Raw genomic sequence first — 15,097 nt, forward strand, 5'->3', positions numbered from 1 at the left:
CTAGGACCTTGTCCATCAGCCTTTGGTAGGTGGCGCCTGCGTTTTTTAGCCCAAAGGGCATTACCTTGTAACAGTAACTACAAGTCTCTGTCATGAACGCAGTTTTGCACTCGTCTCTTGGGTGCATTTTGATCTGGTTGTAACCTGAGAATGCATCCAAAAAGCTAAGTATCTTGCAACCGGAGGCACTGTCCACAGGTGCGTCGATGCTGGGTAGTGGGTACGAGTCCTTCGGGCACGCTTTGTTCAAGTCTGTGAAGTCCACGCACATCCTCCACTTCCCATTCGCCTTCTTCACCAGGATGACGTTGGCCAGCCACTCAAGGTATTGGATCTCTCTGATGTGCCCATCGTCCAGCAGCTTCTGCGTCTCTTCCCTTATCACTAGTCGCCTCTCTTCACTAAACTTTCTCCTTCTTTGTCGCACGGGGCGGACCGTGGCGTCCATGCTAAGGTGATGGCATAAAAAGTCAGGGTCGATGCCCGGCATGTCTGAGGCGGACCATGAGAAAGCATCTAAATGACGCGAAATGACCTCCGCCACCTCATCCTGCTCTTCTTGGCTCAACAAACGCCCCAGCTTAAACGTTTTGCCGTCAATCTGCCTCTCCACCATGTTGGCCGCCGGTTGATCCCTGCTATCTTCCTTGAGGGTCGTCGCCCGTTAGTGTTTTCAAGGCGTCGACTCTTCTACGGGCGATGTGTCGTCAGGCCCCTCCTCCATGTGCGTGTCTAACTCGGGCGTCGCCCTCACTGGTGTGGCCTCGCCAGGCGTTGACTCCGTGGGCGTCACCTCAATCAAGGGCTCTATCTCCATCATCGTGTCTGCACCTAGCGGACGCTCGAACACCATGAACACGCCTTTCCTCGTTTTTAGGCTATTCTCATAACATTTCCGCGCTTCCTCTTGATCCGACTTGATGACAATCACTTTGCCACTGAGATCCGGCAGCTTCATCTTCATATGGCGCGTGGAGGCTACTGCGTTCAGCTTGTTCAACGTCGGTCTGCCCAACAAGATGTTGTAGGCGGAATTGGCGTTTACGACCAAGTACCGGATGCTTTCGGTACGCGAGGTCATTCCATATGTGAACGTTGTCCTCAATTCCAAGTAGCCTCGTACTTCCACTTGGTTGTCAGCAAACCCATATAAGCACCCTGTGTAGGATCTCAAGAGGTCGGGAGACAACCGCAACTTGTTGAATGTCGACCAGAACATGACATCTGCAGAGCTTCCTTGGTCGACAAGAACCCTGTGCACCTTTCTTCCCGTCGTGACAACTGAAATGACCACGGGGTCGTTGTCGTGCGGCACAACATTTTGCAGATCCGCCCTCGTGAACACGGGGTCTGACTCCCACGGATTACCTGAGATTCTTTCTTCAATTGAGTTGACCCCCCTCGCGTATTTCTTTCGTTGGGAGGCGGTGGGTCCTCCGCCGGAAAAGCTCCCCATCGTTTTTCGGCGATCGGCGGCATCAGTTAAAAGTTTTAAAAACCTCGTCGTCTTTCGGTGATCGGAGGCACCAACAATGATTAAAGACCTCAACGCCCTCGCGCGTTTTGAGGCGAGAAAGAGATAAAGTCCTCATCGACTTTGTGCGAGTGCAGGCGAGAACAGATTAAAAGACCTCTCTGCACCAGCAGATAGAGGCAAGATTAAAAGTCCTCAGTGCATCCAGGGGGGTGGAGATGTACGCCCTGGGCAAGTTGAGGCACCAGATAAAGTCCTTCTCACCTTAGAGTGAGTTCAGGCAAGATAAAGTCCTTCTCACCGAGTGAGTTCAGGCAAGATGAGCTGAAAAGTCAGGGGTGTTTGTGACCTTAAATGGTGAGAAGGGAAGGAAAATGCCTTTCCCCCTTTAAGTGAAACATCAATATTGACCCAGTAAGACCAGATCATTGTTCTGAAACTCAGGGAGGTAGAGAAGGATCCGAAAGGCGCCTCTACCCCTAGACGAGGGAACAATGATCAAGTCATGAAAAGAAGAAAGGTAACATCGCCAGAACCTTATGGCGTGAAAGTTGAGACAGTGAAGGGGTTGTGCGGCGAGTACCAGATCAGAAGAGTTCCGGGCGATGACATAAGTAGGGGGCACTTCACTTGGCAGATCAGGTAAACTGTATTTTAATACTAGTTTGAGTCAAACCCTGCAGCCTAGTAAGTGATCTTACGTTAAGGTTCGTTGCCTTAAGTTCGCGAGTTTTATTGAATGTCATCGCCGAAGAGTTGATAGTTGCTCAAATTTACTTTGAGTTAAGAGTTTGCCAAGTTTGTTATAAGGTTAACAATTTGCTCGAGTTAAAAGCGGTACACGGAGGGTTAAGTTCAAGTATTGCTGAGTTCACGCAGTTGAGCAAGTTTCGCCCATTACGATAGTTAAACCAGTTGATTGCGCAGCAGATGAGTTAGAAGATTACACACACACACACATATATATATATATATATATATATATATATTATGTATATGTACACATGAGCATCGAACAGTTCGAACAAAATGAAAATTATTACAGAACAAGGTAAAGCATAAGAGTCTTCAAGGAGATGAGTCGATCGGGGGCACGATCTTGCCGTCCACCACCTCGTTGTACACTGAGAACTCAGAAAGATCGAGGTCGGGGTATTTGCAAGCAAACTGCTCCAAGGCAGTGCCAAAGCCGGAGGTTAGAACCTGGGCAACCTCAAGCTGAAGCTCGTCGATCTTCGTCTTGAACCCACTATTCTCTTCACGAACCTGTGTGACTTCAAGCTCGAGCTCGTCGACCTTCTTCTTGAGCCCGCTGTTCTCCTCGCGAACTCGAGCAAGCTCAACGGCAGTTTCATTAAGTTCTTGGGAGGCCTTATCCCGATCTTGCTCAACCTTTCCCAGAAGGGTCTCTCTCTCGATTGACCTCTTCTCCAGGTTGGCCATCTTCTGAGCGTCAGTCGTCCTTGCCTCCTCCAGTGCGACAATCTTTTCCCTCAGAGGGACGATCTTGCTCTCCAGCTCGACGCGTCTTGGAGTTTGTCATGAAGCTTTTTGCGCAACTCTTTGTTGTCTTGTCGCACGCTCTGGAGCTCGTCCTTGAGGGCGTTTTCAACTCGCGAAAACTCCAAGCCTTGCATCATCATGTCGGACTTGGTCTTTTCGGCTTCAGCTTTCGCGGTGCTTGCCACCTCCTGGTTGATCCGATTGTCGAGCTCAAACTTCTCCAGGGAGTCTTTGAGCCCTTCGCCGACGATTTGGGGAAGACAATCGTCAACCATGGCACTTAGTCGCACGGTGAAGGACTTCAAAGCTCCTTGAAGAGCGGCTGGGAGGCCTGAGTTTGCTGGTGAAGGCGAAGGTTGGTGTTCACCACCACCCTCGTAAGGTTGAACGACGGGGAGAGCTTCGAGGAGTGGTGGCGAGGAAGGCGGCTCCTCGGCAGCTTGTGAGGAGGCTTGCGTATCAGCAAGTTGATCAGGAGCAGCCTCAGCAATTGATGCGTTTGAAACAGGAACGCCCCCAGCGGACTCAAATGGAGTGGAGGCACTGGGAGGGTCCTCGATGAAGTTTGGAACGACGCTCTCAATTGCTGGGGGCTGGGAAACCGCCACCCTCCTTCTTTTGCAGATTAGCCCATCCTCGGTGCTCTCATCCGCCTCTTCGTCAGATACTACCCTGGGGGCTTTCCTCTTGGCCTTCCTAAGAGATAGCTTTTTGCGTTGGGGGGCTGGAAGAGCAGCAGCAGCGGTTGGGCCAGCTGGTGGGGATTGGCCCTGGGTGGCGGCGATCTCCGCAACAGAGTTCGGGATCGTTTGGAAGCCCGCCGCGAGTTCGTGGGCTCGGGCTATCGCCCTTAGTTCAGCCAGTCTTCCTTTGCCCAACATTGTGTCTGCACAAGGTAAAGTCAATGAGTATGCCCCAAAGCAAAAAGAGAGCATGCAGGCATATACATACGGAGATAACATAAGTAAACAGCACGAAGACAGAGTGGTAAGAGTCCTAGGTCAGCTTATGCACGAAGTGAGAATCTTGGTGTTGGGAAGGGGGCTAACCTATGTACATTTCGAGTTGGCCCTCAAGGAATTCGAAGGAGATTATCTGAGCAGTGGAGAGGGTGATGTTGGCAGAGGCCACATTCTTCTAGAAGAGACAAAGGTCTTTGTCCAGTGCCCCCATGTTGTCGAGACTCTTTGGTCTCCTGAAGTTGTCTTTGGAGTCTTTGTGCCCCTTGTTTACTCAATACAAGGGGAAGCCATCAAGTAGTGAAGGGTCTTGGTTATTCTGGCACACCTTGACGAACTTCCCCTTCCAGTCTTTGTAGGATTGCTGGAAGATGGAGAGGATTGACCTCCCAGCAATCCCGTTCAGGCTGACCCAGGGGCGATCTCCAGGATTCTTTGCCTCGAACAAAAAGAGGAAGACATCCACCGAAGCTGGTAGCCCCAAGTGCGCGCAAATAATCTCGAATGCCCTCATGAATGCCCAGCTGTTGGGATGGAGTTGGGCAGGGGCGATGTCGAGTTCGGTCAACAACTCCCTCTCAAAGCGAGTGAAAGGAAACCTAAGTTTCACCTTCTTGAACAGCGTGGCGTAGATGAAGCAGAACGACTCACCGTTGCCCCCCTTATCGTCCACGCAAATCGGCTCTCCAGGAGGGCAAGGAAGCATTGTCATTTTGCTATCGTGCTCCTTGTGAAACGAGAGATTAGATTGATCCCCTTTCCTCATTCGATGTACCCCCACCTCAGTATTAATCGATGAAGTTTCCCTCAGTAGAATCAGGGAGGCCCAAGGGTAGAGCTTTTTGTAGTCTGGTGAAGGAAGGGAGGCTCCCCCGGCCTGCGGAGGGGTTGCTTGGTTACGATTGGCATGGGATGAGGCTGGCCTTTCAGCCTGTGAGGAAGGAGCACCAGAGGCTCGTGGGGGGTTGCGTGTTGGTGGAGGGTTTGTCCCAGTGGTAACCCTACGAGTACTGGGAGGAGGGTTTCGCGATGAGGAAGGAAGGTTAGCGGTGGACTTTATCTGAGCCATCGCAGGAACTGCTAAGGAAAGAAAAAGGAGGAAATGAGGATAGCAAAAGAATGACTCGATCGAAGACGAAGAAGACAGAACGAACGAATGAGAGTTCGCTGGGAAAGACGCTATCAAGAACGAAGCTCTAAGTTACGAGAAAAAAGAGAAACAACCCACAACGTATGCTCCAGGCAGTTAATGGATGATGCAAACCGATTAAAATGCAACAAATATCAGTAGAAGGCGTAAAAGAGTTACCTTTTGACGATCGGATGAGTGTTGAAGGAAGTTGAAGATTGAGGGAGACGAAGGTTTTGTAGTTCGCAGAGAGAGCGTTCAGAATGCTTGAAGACGAAGAACGATAATGAAACAGTGAATAGCGCGAAGGGTTTAAGGGTTTCGAATGTTGTGGGAAGCGCACACGGCAGTGAACAATGGCCGTTGATGGGTCCACGTGTCGACTGATCGGAGGAGTTGGTGAAATGTCGAGTCAGTGAACAGTCTTAGCGCCAACGTGCACAGCCACGTAAGCCGCCAGTTTTAAACCTCTTGAGTCCCCTTACTGAACAAGTCACAGCTCGAGACTGGGGGGCTTGTGTACCGACCAGGTCATCGGGTGCGATGACGTGTCTTGCGCGTGCCCGGGTGGGGCGTGCTCAGTGGAACACGTAGGCTAGAAAAGATCGTGACGAGGCAACGCTCTTGCGCTAAGTCAATCGGCAGGATCAGGTTTCATGCTCACGGAGAGGGGAATAGAGGCGAACCCCGACAAATGCGCAGCGATTATCGCCATGCGAAGCCCGACGTCGGTAAAGGAAGTGCAGCAGCTGACAGGGCGGATGGCGGCGCTCTCAAGGTTTTTTTCCGCTGGGGGAGAGAAGGGGCACCCATATTTTCAGTGCCTCAAGAGAAATAGTCGCTTTGCATGGACTGACGAATGCGAAGCGGCTTTCATTAAGTTGAAAGAATACCTGGCGACGCCACCGGTCCTCTGCAAACCGGTAACAGGCGTGCCCCTCCGGCTGTACTTCACGGTAACAGAGCGGGCTATCAGCTCTGTGCTGGTCCAAGAGCAGGACCAGAGTCAAAAGCCCATCTATTTCGTGAGCAAGGCATTACAAGGCGCGAAGACGAGATACAAGGCGCTGGAGAAGGCAGCGTTAGCAGTGGTGTTTTCAGCCAGGAGGCTCCGTCATTACTTCCACAGCTTTACGGTGGTAGTGATGACAAACCCCCTATACAGAAGGTGCTGCAGAAGCTTGACGTGACTGGAAGAATGGTGCTCTGGGCGGTGGAGCTGTCAGAATTCGACATCCAGTATAAGCCTAGAGGATCCATCAAAGGGCAAGTGTATGCAGATTTTGTAGCAGAACTCTCGCCCGGAGGTGAACAAGAGGTGGAGGTGGGCTCACAGTGGTTGCTCTCGGTTGATGGCTTTTCCAACCAACAAGGGAGTGGTGCGGGAATAGTCTTGGAGGGAACCAATGGCGTGCTGATTGAGCAAGCTCTGCGCTTCGCCTTTAAAAGCAAGTAATAATCAGGCTGAATACGAAGCTCTGATCGCAGGAATGCTCCTGGCCAAGGAGATGGGCGCGCAGAACCTCTTGGTGAAAAGTGATTCCCAGTTGATTACTGGGCAGGTGTCGGGTGAGTTCCAGGCGAAAGACCCGCAGATGGCGGCGTATCTGAAATACGTCCAACTATTGAGGGGAGCATTTAACGCTCTTGAGCTGATACATGTCCCAAGGGAGCAGAATGCCAGAGCCGACCTTCTTGCCAAGCTGGCCAGCTCAGGCAAGGGGGGTACACAGAGGACAGTGATCCAAGAGACTCTCAAAGCTCCGCGTAAATTCGTGGAAGATAACAGGGTGGATATCCTCCAGATATGTACATCAAGAAGGGGTCCAAGGAGTCATCGTTCTTTGATCCAAGATACGCTGAAGACGCCCCGCATCAGCACATACGCGGACACGCCCGAAGAAGGAAGGCAGATGCAGGTATGTGCCCTAGCCGAGGGAGACACCTGGATGACGCCATACAGATGGTACCTGGCGGATGGGGCTCTCCCAGTGGAGCCTGAAGAGGGTAAGAAGGTCAAGAGAAATGCCGCAAGATACACTCTGGTGGACGGAGTGTTGTTCAGGCATGGGTTCACACACCCTATCTTAACGTGCGTAAGTGGCGACGAGTGTACCAGAATAATGGCGGAGTTCCACGAAGGCATTTGCGGGAGCCACGTAGGGGGAAGGTCCTTAGCCTCCAAGGTGATACGCGCAGGTTTTTTCTGGCCAACGATAAAAGAGGATTGCGCGCGACACGCCCAGCGCTGCAAGCAATGTCAAAAGCACGCTGACTGGCACAAGGCGCCGCCAGAAGAGCTGCAATCCATATATTGCCCGTGGCCTTTTCATACCTTGGGGATTGACATCCTAGGTCCGTTCCCACTGGCGATAAGGCAGATGAAGTACTTGATCGTTGCCATCGAGTACTTCACCAAGTGGATAGAGGCAGAGCTCGTGGCACAGATCATTGCGCACAAGGTGCAACACTTTGTGTGGAAGAACATTGTGTGTCGCTTTCGCGTACCTAGGCGGCTGATATCCGATAATGGAACCCAGTTTGCCAGTCAGATGTTGAGAAATCTGTGCGCTGAGGTAGGCATCAAGCAAGTGTTCGCATCAGTCGAACACCCCCAGACCAACCGGCAAGTAGAGTCAGCAAACAGAGTTTTACTGAGGGGGCTAAAAAGAAGGCTAGAGAAGGCCAAAGGGGCATGGGCGGAGGAAGTACCAAGGATCGTATGGGCATACCACACCACGTCCCAATCTTCTACCATGGAGACGCCTTTCAGTTTGGTGTATGGGTCGGATGCGATGATCCCGGTAGAAATACACGAAAGCTCGCCACGTTTTCAAAACTTTGTGGTTGAGGAATCCAACGAAGAAAGGCGGGTAAACCTGGATCTACTAGACGAAGCCAGGGAGGAAGCCAGAATAAAAGCCCAAGCGGTAAAGAGAAGAGTAGAGCGGCAATATAGCTTTAAGGTAAAGCCACGACAGTTTCAGATTGGCGACCTAGTTATGAGGAAAGCCCACCCATACGAGCTGGAGAATAAGCTGTCTCCCAAGTGGACCGGACCCTTCAGAGTTACCGAGGCTAAGGGCAACGGTTCGTACAACCTAGAGACCTTGGAAGGGGGTCCCATCCCGCGCAGTTGGAATGCAGCCAACTTGAAGTTTTATTTTAGTTGACTTATGTAAGCAGCGATGTAACAGTCTTGTTAAAAGGGACGCTCTTTTTCCCTTTCCGGGGTTTTTTAATGAGGTCACCCAAATAAAAGAAAAACAAGTTTGAGAAAAAACCTTGCCTTGGTTTTTAGTCTTTATCTTTTCCCCGTTTGAAGCGGCGATAGGCGTCGCCAAGAGAAGGCGTCGCCAGTAAAGAAGGCGTCGCCAAGAAAGAAGGCGTCGCCAAGAAAGAAGGCGTCGCCAAGAGGAAGCGTCGCCAAGAAGAAAGGCGTTGCCAAGAGGAAAGCGTCGCCAAGGTAGAAGGCGTCGCCCAAGCGCAGGCGCCGCTAAGAAACATGACGGAGGAAAAACGCACAATATATGAGGTGTATGCAAAAGTAAAGCGGCGTTACGGAAACCAAGCATGATATAGTAGAGTTAATTTTACAAGCAGTGTTCGAGATAAATGGGAGTAATGCGAATAGGGTAAACATTACAACTCATACAAAAACACAAACGAACCACTCTTCAGTGGCCGCCGGAGTCAGCACGGGAGGAAGACGAAGCCCCGCTCTCAGTCCGCAGAGCCCGGGTAAGTCGTGACCTCCGCTCTTGGTTTATCTTCGAACCTGCACCAAGGGAGATGAACGTGTCAGAGACACCATGAAGCGAAACACACACAGTTAGAAAGCAACAAAGGCGGAAGTTTCTAGGGCAGTGACTCATACATATATACTTCTCTAGGGTTCCAGCGTTGAACTCCAAACTGATCAAGGTGGCGGAGTCAAAACCTCCCGCCTCAGCAAGGATCCGGCAAACCACCTGGTCATTCGGGGCTAGCTTCTTGAAGGGTTTGGATTTGAGGGCCCTCGTCTCCCTCACCCAGTACAGTGGAAAACCATCTAGGGCGGAGGGAACGAGATCAGAGCAACAGATCTTGAAGAACCTGCCCTTCCACCCAGTGAATGAGTTTTGGAAAGGGGTCAGGAGAACCCTGCCAGGAACGTTACTGAGGGTCACCCAGAGGTTATTCCTTTGCCTCTTCACCTCAAAGAAGTGAAGAAAGATATCAATCGAGGGTGCACAACCCAGAAACCCGAAAAGGATGTCAAAGGCCTTGACGAAAGCCCAGCTATTGGGATATAACTGGGCCGGAGCAGCATTGATCTCTGTCAGCAGTTGCTTCTCAAACCTGGAGAGGACGCCGATGGTCTTGAAAACCACCTGATAGAAATAAAAGAAGGGGACCCCGTCGTTGGCCCATTCGTCTCCGCATACTGGCTCCCCTAGAGTGCAAGGGAGCACAACAATATCGTCGTCGTGCCTTTTCGCGAAGGCACGGTGATCATAGGAGCATGAATCCCCTTTGTGTTCCCGTATGCCCCGGGTAGAAAGCAGGCACGAGCACTCGTCCAGGAGCTCGCTCGAGGCCCAAGTATACAGGTCCTTGGGGTTAACCCTCGGGGGAGGAACACGAGAAGACATGCCTGAACAGAATCTGGGAGGTTTGGAGGTGAGTGGCCCACTGGTAACGCAAGGGTAAAACACTAGTTGGAACGAACACTAGAAGAACTCTTCGCAAGAAGAGAAAGGGTGCAAGTAGGTTACGAAAGGCGCAGAAATGATGAGGACAGGTTCAAGATTTGGAAGAACTAAATATTGCAGTTAGAGCGCCAAACGACGCAAATGGAAGTGTTGCAGTTATAGCACCAAACGACGCAAATGGATGCACCGTGCGATCGAGCCACGTGGCAGAGGAGGGGAGGATGACCCTGGCACCACTGGTTAACACTCAGAAAACGTCGTATCGACAGAATGCCCGAGGGTACGATGCACCGTCGAGAGCGGGTCAGAGGCACAGAAAATGTCAGGAGCAAGTCAAGTGGCTGAACGTCCCATTAGCCATACGAGAAGCGCCACGTGGATAGCACAGGCGAAACCTTGAGCTCTTCGCTATCCCCAGGCGTCGGCCAGGACCAAGGTTAAAGTCAGCGCCAAGGTAAAGTTAACGCCCAAGGCGTCGCCAGGGAAGGCACAGAGGGCGACGCCAGCATGAAGGCGTAGAGCGTTAACTCCAGCAGGAGGCGTTAACCCAACTATCAGCAGTGTCACCTCCTCGATACCCGCAGGTAGGAAAGACTGTGGAGGGAGATGAAATTGAAGAAGTCGAGACTAGTCGCTGGCGGCGTCGTCTCCCCGATACCCACAGGTAGGAAAGACTGTGGAGGGAGACGAGATCGCCAAACGCCAGTGGACCGCTGCAGGGTTGTTCCTCGACACCCATGGGAAGGAAAGACCACGGAGGGAACGACCCCCCCAGAGCACTCGGCGTTTTTAGACACCCTGGGACAATACGGCGCTGCTGTAGCAGGCCTCTCCTTAGGCGTGGGCGCCGGGAACCAAGAATCAAGGGACATATCGCTTTGGTGTTTGAGACACCCCATGGACGATACGGCTCCGTTAGGCAAGCCTCTCCATGGGCGTGGGCATCGACGCGTGACCTTATCCCAAGTGTTTAGGACCCAGAGTAGGTCTCAACTTTTGCGTTGCGGCAATGGTAAAGCCACTGACGCCTTCACGAAGCATAGGCGCCGGGCATACAGGGTCGCCCAACGCAGCGAAAGAAACGGGTAGAGTACAGGCAAAACAATCGAAGCACATGAAGGCGAAAAAATGAGGGTAAAATCATACAGGCGGAATTCGATAACTGAAAGGTACAAAAATTGTCATGCAAAACCCACAGTCGTGACGAAAGTGCAAACAGTTCAAAGAATTACAAGTTTATCAAAGAGGGTAAAAAACAAGACAAAGCGCAAAGGAATAAGGTGGTGGTCGAGGGCGGCGGTTCAATCATCCAGCTCCAAGGGCACGACCTTCCCGTCAACAATGTGATGAGTGGAATCGCAGTTGGAAACGTCGATTCCCGGGTTCTCGCAGACGGCCTGGGCCAGAGCCTCTTTGAACCCCTCCTCGAAGGTGCCCGCCATGTCATTGATGAGGGTCTTCTTGTCCTTCTCTAACTCATCAATGGTGGCGTCCCCAGAAGCTACCTGCTTCTCCAAAGCCTCTTTCTCCACACGGAGCCGGCTGACCTCGATTTGCAGTTTTTCGTAGTCAACCTGGAGAAGGCCCAAAGCCTTGGCCTGAGTAGCCATCTCCCCCTCCATCCGCTCTAGCTCGTCAGCCTGCCCACAACATCGGTCCTTCAAGTCCTTTTGAACTTCTTCGTAAGCTTCGACTATGTCTTGGAGGCTCGTTACCTGAACTTGGAGGGTGACTTCCCGAGTGTAGAAGTTGGCCTGAAGCTCCACCGCCTCTGCCAGTTGTTTTTCAGCCTCCTCTTTGGCCTCTTGCGCCAGCTTCAGAGTGGTTTGGTAGGCCTCGTTTTGGCATCCCAAAGTTTTCTTTTCCTCCTCCAGGGCAGCTACCCTTGTTTCCAAGGCCTGGAGGGTTTGAGTCTGCAAAGCAGCGTTTCTAGCTTGGGCACGCCATTCAAGGGCCACCGCCAAGAAGGCTCCCAAGTAGAAGGGCATTCCCTCCTTCCTGTTGGAGCCCTCTGGCATTGATCCCCCGCTGAAGCCCCTCATCAGATGCATAATTGGATGAGGGATGGCAATAAGATCTGGGGCGGCGGCGACGGAGGCGGGAGCAATGGAGACCTCTGCCGATGGTGGGGGTGGAGCAGATTCGGCCCCTTCGCTTGTTTCCTCTTGGACCATTGTGGGAGGGAGAGAGGTAGCACTTAGAGGGTTGTCCCTTAAGGAATTCCCTCCCTGGGGCGACACCGCCGGCAGAATGGGAGCCCTAGCAGCCTTTCTCCTCTTGAAGACTAGCCCACCGTCAGAGTCTTCGTCATCGGAGATAATCTCCAACACCCTTTTTCCTTTGTCAAGGGGGGTTGGAGCAGGTGATGAAGCCACAGCCAGTGGGACTGCAGCAATGGGCGGGGGAGAGCCGGATGTGTGAAGTGGTTGGGGGCTATGTGGAGATGGTGAAGATGAGCCTAGGGGGGCTTCGGTAGTGGTTGGTGGTGGTAAAGGCAGGGTTGATAAGGGGTTTGGGTCAGCAGCAGGGGCGGAGGAGGCGCCAACCTTGGCAGCACGAGCGACCTTCATCGCTTTCGCCAAAACCATCCTCTTGGAGGCATCCATCACCGATCCTACATTCAGATAAACCAAATAGCAGAAGTTAAAGCCAAAGCAGTTATACAAACCCACAAACGCGTGGATGAATGAGACATAAGGCACATAGCACAAAGGAAAATAGGTGGAAGAGGCTAGTAGAGCAAACGTGAAGCAGTACAATACAAATAACAAAAGACAGTAAGAGAGGAGTCTCCCTACCAAAGTAGGTGGTCAGGGAGTGGGCGTTGTATTCGCTCGCGATGAGCTTCAGCGTGTCGAAGATAATCCCCAGGCCAGCCAAGGCCTTGCATACCTCCCTATCAGCAGGGGATAGCTCATCCAGGGCCTTGGCCTTGAGCAGCTTGGGGTGTTCCGTCCAGTACAGGGGAAAGTCGTCCAAGGCTGTGGGGTCGTGCTTGGCGCAGCACACCCTGAAGAATTTTCCCTTCCAGCTTTTGTATGAGTCCTGGAAGAGAGAGAGAAGGATCCTACCTGCGATCCCGGAGAAGCTTACCCAAAAGCTTTTTCCCTGTTTCTTCACCTCGAAGAAATGTAAGAAGACATCCACAGAGGGAAGGATGCCTAGATATCCGCAAAGAGTTTGAAAACCCCTTACGAATGCCCAGCTGTGGGGGTGGAGCTGGGCGGGGGCTGTGTTGATCTCTGTGAGAAGTTCCCTCTCGAAGGGCATGAACGGAAGGCGCACCCCGATGCGTTTAAATATCGTTTGGTACATGAAGAAGAAAGGATCCCCCTTCCTGGGTCTGTCATCTACGCAAACAGGTTCCCCAGGTCTGCCGGGACGAACAGAAATGCGCGCGTCATGGGTGCGGCAGAAAGCATTAAAATTGTACAAGTGGGGATCACCGCGATGGTTCTCCAGGTCCTGAATGGTTGTCAGAGTGGTGCATTCGCTTAAAAGCTCGTCGGGGGCCCATGAGTAGAAGGCTTTATAGTTGGTCTTGGGGGTCTTGGGGGGAGAACCAGACTTTGAGTTTAGGCGCACCATGATGCGGATAAATAACTGGAGAAAGAGGAAAGGAAAAGGGTTTTAACAAGTGATGCCAAGACAGAAAAGGGGATAAAACCCTAGAAAAATGCCACCCACGCAAGAAAACCCAGAAAGAAGGAGAAGGGAACGGAGAAGAACGGAGGAGCGGAAGAACACAAAAATGCAGAAGCATAAACAGTCCCAGGCAGTTCAATACGCAGTGATGCAATGCAATGAAGAGGAAGAGTAATGTAGGTGGAAAAATCATACCTTTGGTGTCGAGGTGTGGAGGGAAGGGAAGTGCGAAGGAGGGAGCAGTGATTGTAGAGGAAGGGCTCGAAGACGATGAACAGTGCAGAAAGGCAGAGAGAATGGATGAAACAGTGGTTTGAGCGTGGGGTTTTGGGTAACTTGAGTGTTACATTTGCAACCCAAGAGGCGCTAATTGGGAGCCGTGTGATCGTGCCGCGTGTCAAAGGATTAAGCGCTCAAGGGGAGCGCAAGGGACTCTAGAGGCTGGCCGTGTGATGAGCCACGTGGCACGTGATTAAGCGTGGCCCCAAAAGGTGTTACTTCCCCCGCTTCAGAGGATGTCCAATCAGCCATTAAGAGCACCCCTATGGTTCAGAGAGTGTCACGTCAATAATTCGAGAAGTGTTGAGTCAGCAGGGGATGACACGTCACCAGGGTGACACGTGGATGGCGTGGGCGAGGCCTTAGTGTTTGCGCTGAAGACAAGTCTTCAGCTTAAGACTGGGGGGCTTGTGTACCGTCCCGTATCCGGGCGTTGACAAAGTCAAGGTCAAAGTCAACGTCGGGGGTCAAAGTCAACATAAGCGTCGCCTAGGTGAAGAGACGCCAAGTGCCAGCGTCGCCAAGAGGAAGCGTCGCCAAGGTCAAGGCGATGCCTAGTTAAGGCATCGCCCAGATAAGGCGTCGCCCAACCAGGGCGTCGCCAAGGTCAAATGTCACGAAGGCAAGGCGATCACAGTGTGGCTCCCCGATACCCATGGGTAGGAAAGACCATGGAGGGAGCGACGCCGTGGGAAGGCCTCAAATCCCGACAATCCGGGGTAGTAATAAAGAGAAGAGAAAGGTGGCTTCAAGGCCATAGTGGTAGCGCCAGTATAGGGCAGCCTGACTCGTGAAGTGCCCCTGCCGCCCCAGAGACGCCCTTGGGATAGATACGACTCTACAGAAGGGTCACGCCCAGGGTAGCCAGGTGCAGGGTACGAGAGGAAGACAGATACGCTCTCAAAGTGAGTGACTAGATGTTTGGGGGCATGAGTTGGCACCCAAAAAGTCACCCCTTGCGCAGTTGCACTCGCAAGTAGGAGGACTCACACGAAGAAATGCCCCAGATGGGGTCACGGCGCTGTGAGGCCCTCCACGTGTACAACAGCCAGGTCAGAATAGAAACGCCATTTTGTCAGGTACAAGGTAATTAAAGTTATTTAATACAGTTTCCGTTTCGAGCGTTTAAGGTACTATAAATGCTCCAAAGCGTTTTAAACGTCTTAAATGCGCTACGTTTTATAATTAAATGCGCTTTAAGGCGCTTTGAATGCGGGAGTAGCTTAAATAGCGCTTTGAATGTTAGAAACGGGGTTCGAACTTTTGGCAAACTTTTCCAGAAACTCTCTAGTTGCTTGCTCGAGCCTTGAGGTTACGTACAAGGAACTGGGGAAAGATCTTTGCCAGAGGGAGAAAATATACACTAGACACAGTTTCCCTTTACCACCTTCAGAGTGCCATACACGGTGCTCCG

Source organism: Phaseolus vulgaris, chromosome 1, assembly GCF_051622355.1.
Source record: "Phaseolus vulgaris cultivar YP4 chromosome 1, ASM5162235v1, whole genome shotgun sequence".
Lineage (NCBI taxonomy): Eukaryota > Viridiplantae > Streptophyta > Magnoliopsida > Fabales > Fabaceae > Phaseolus > Phaseolus vulgaris.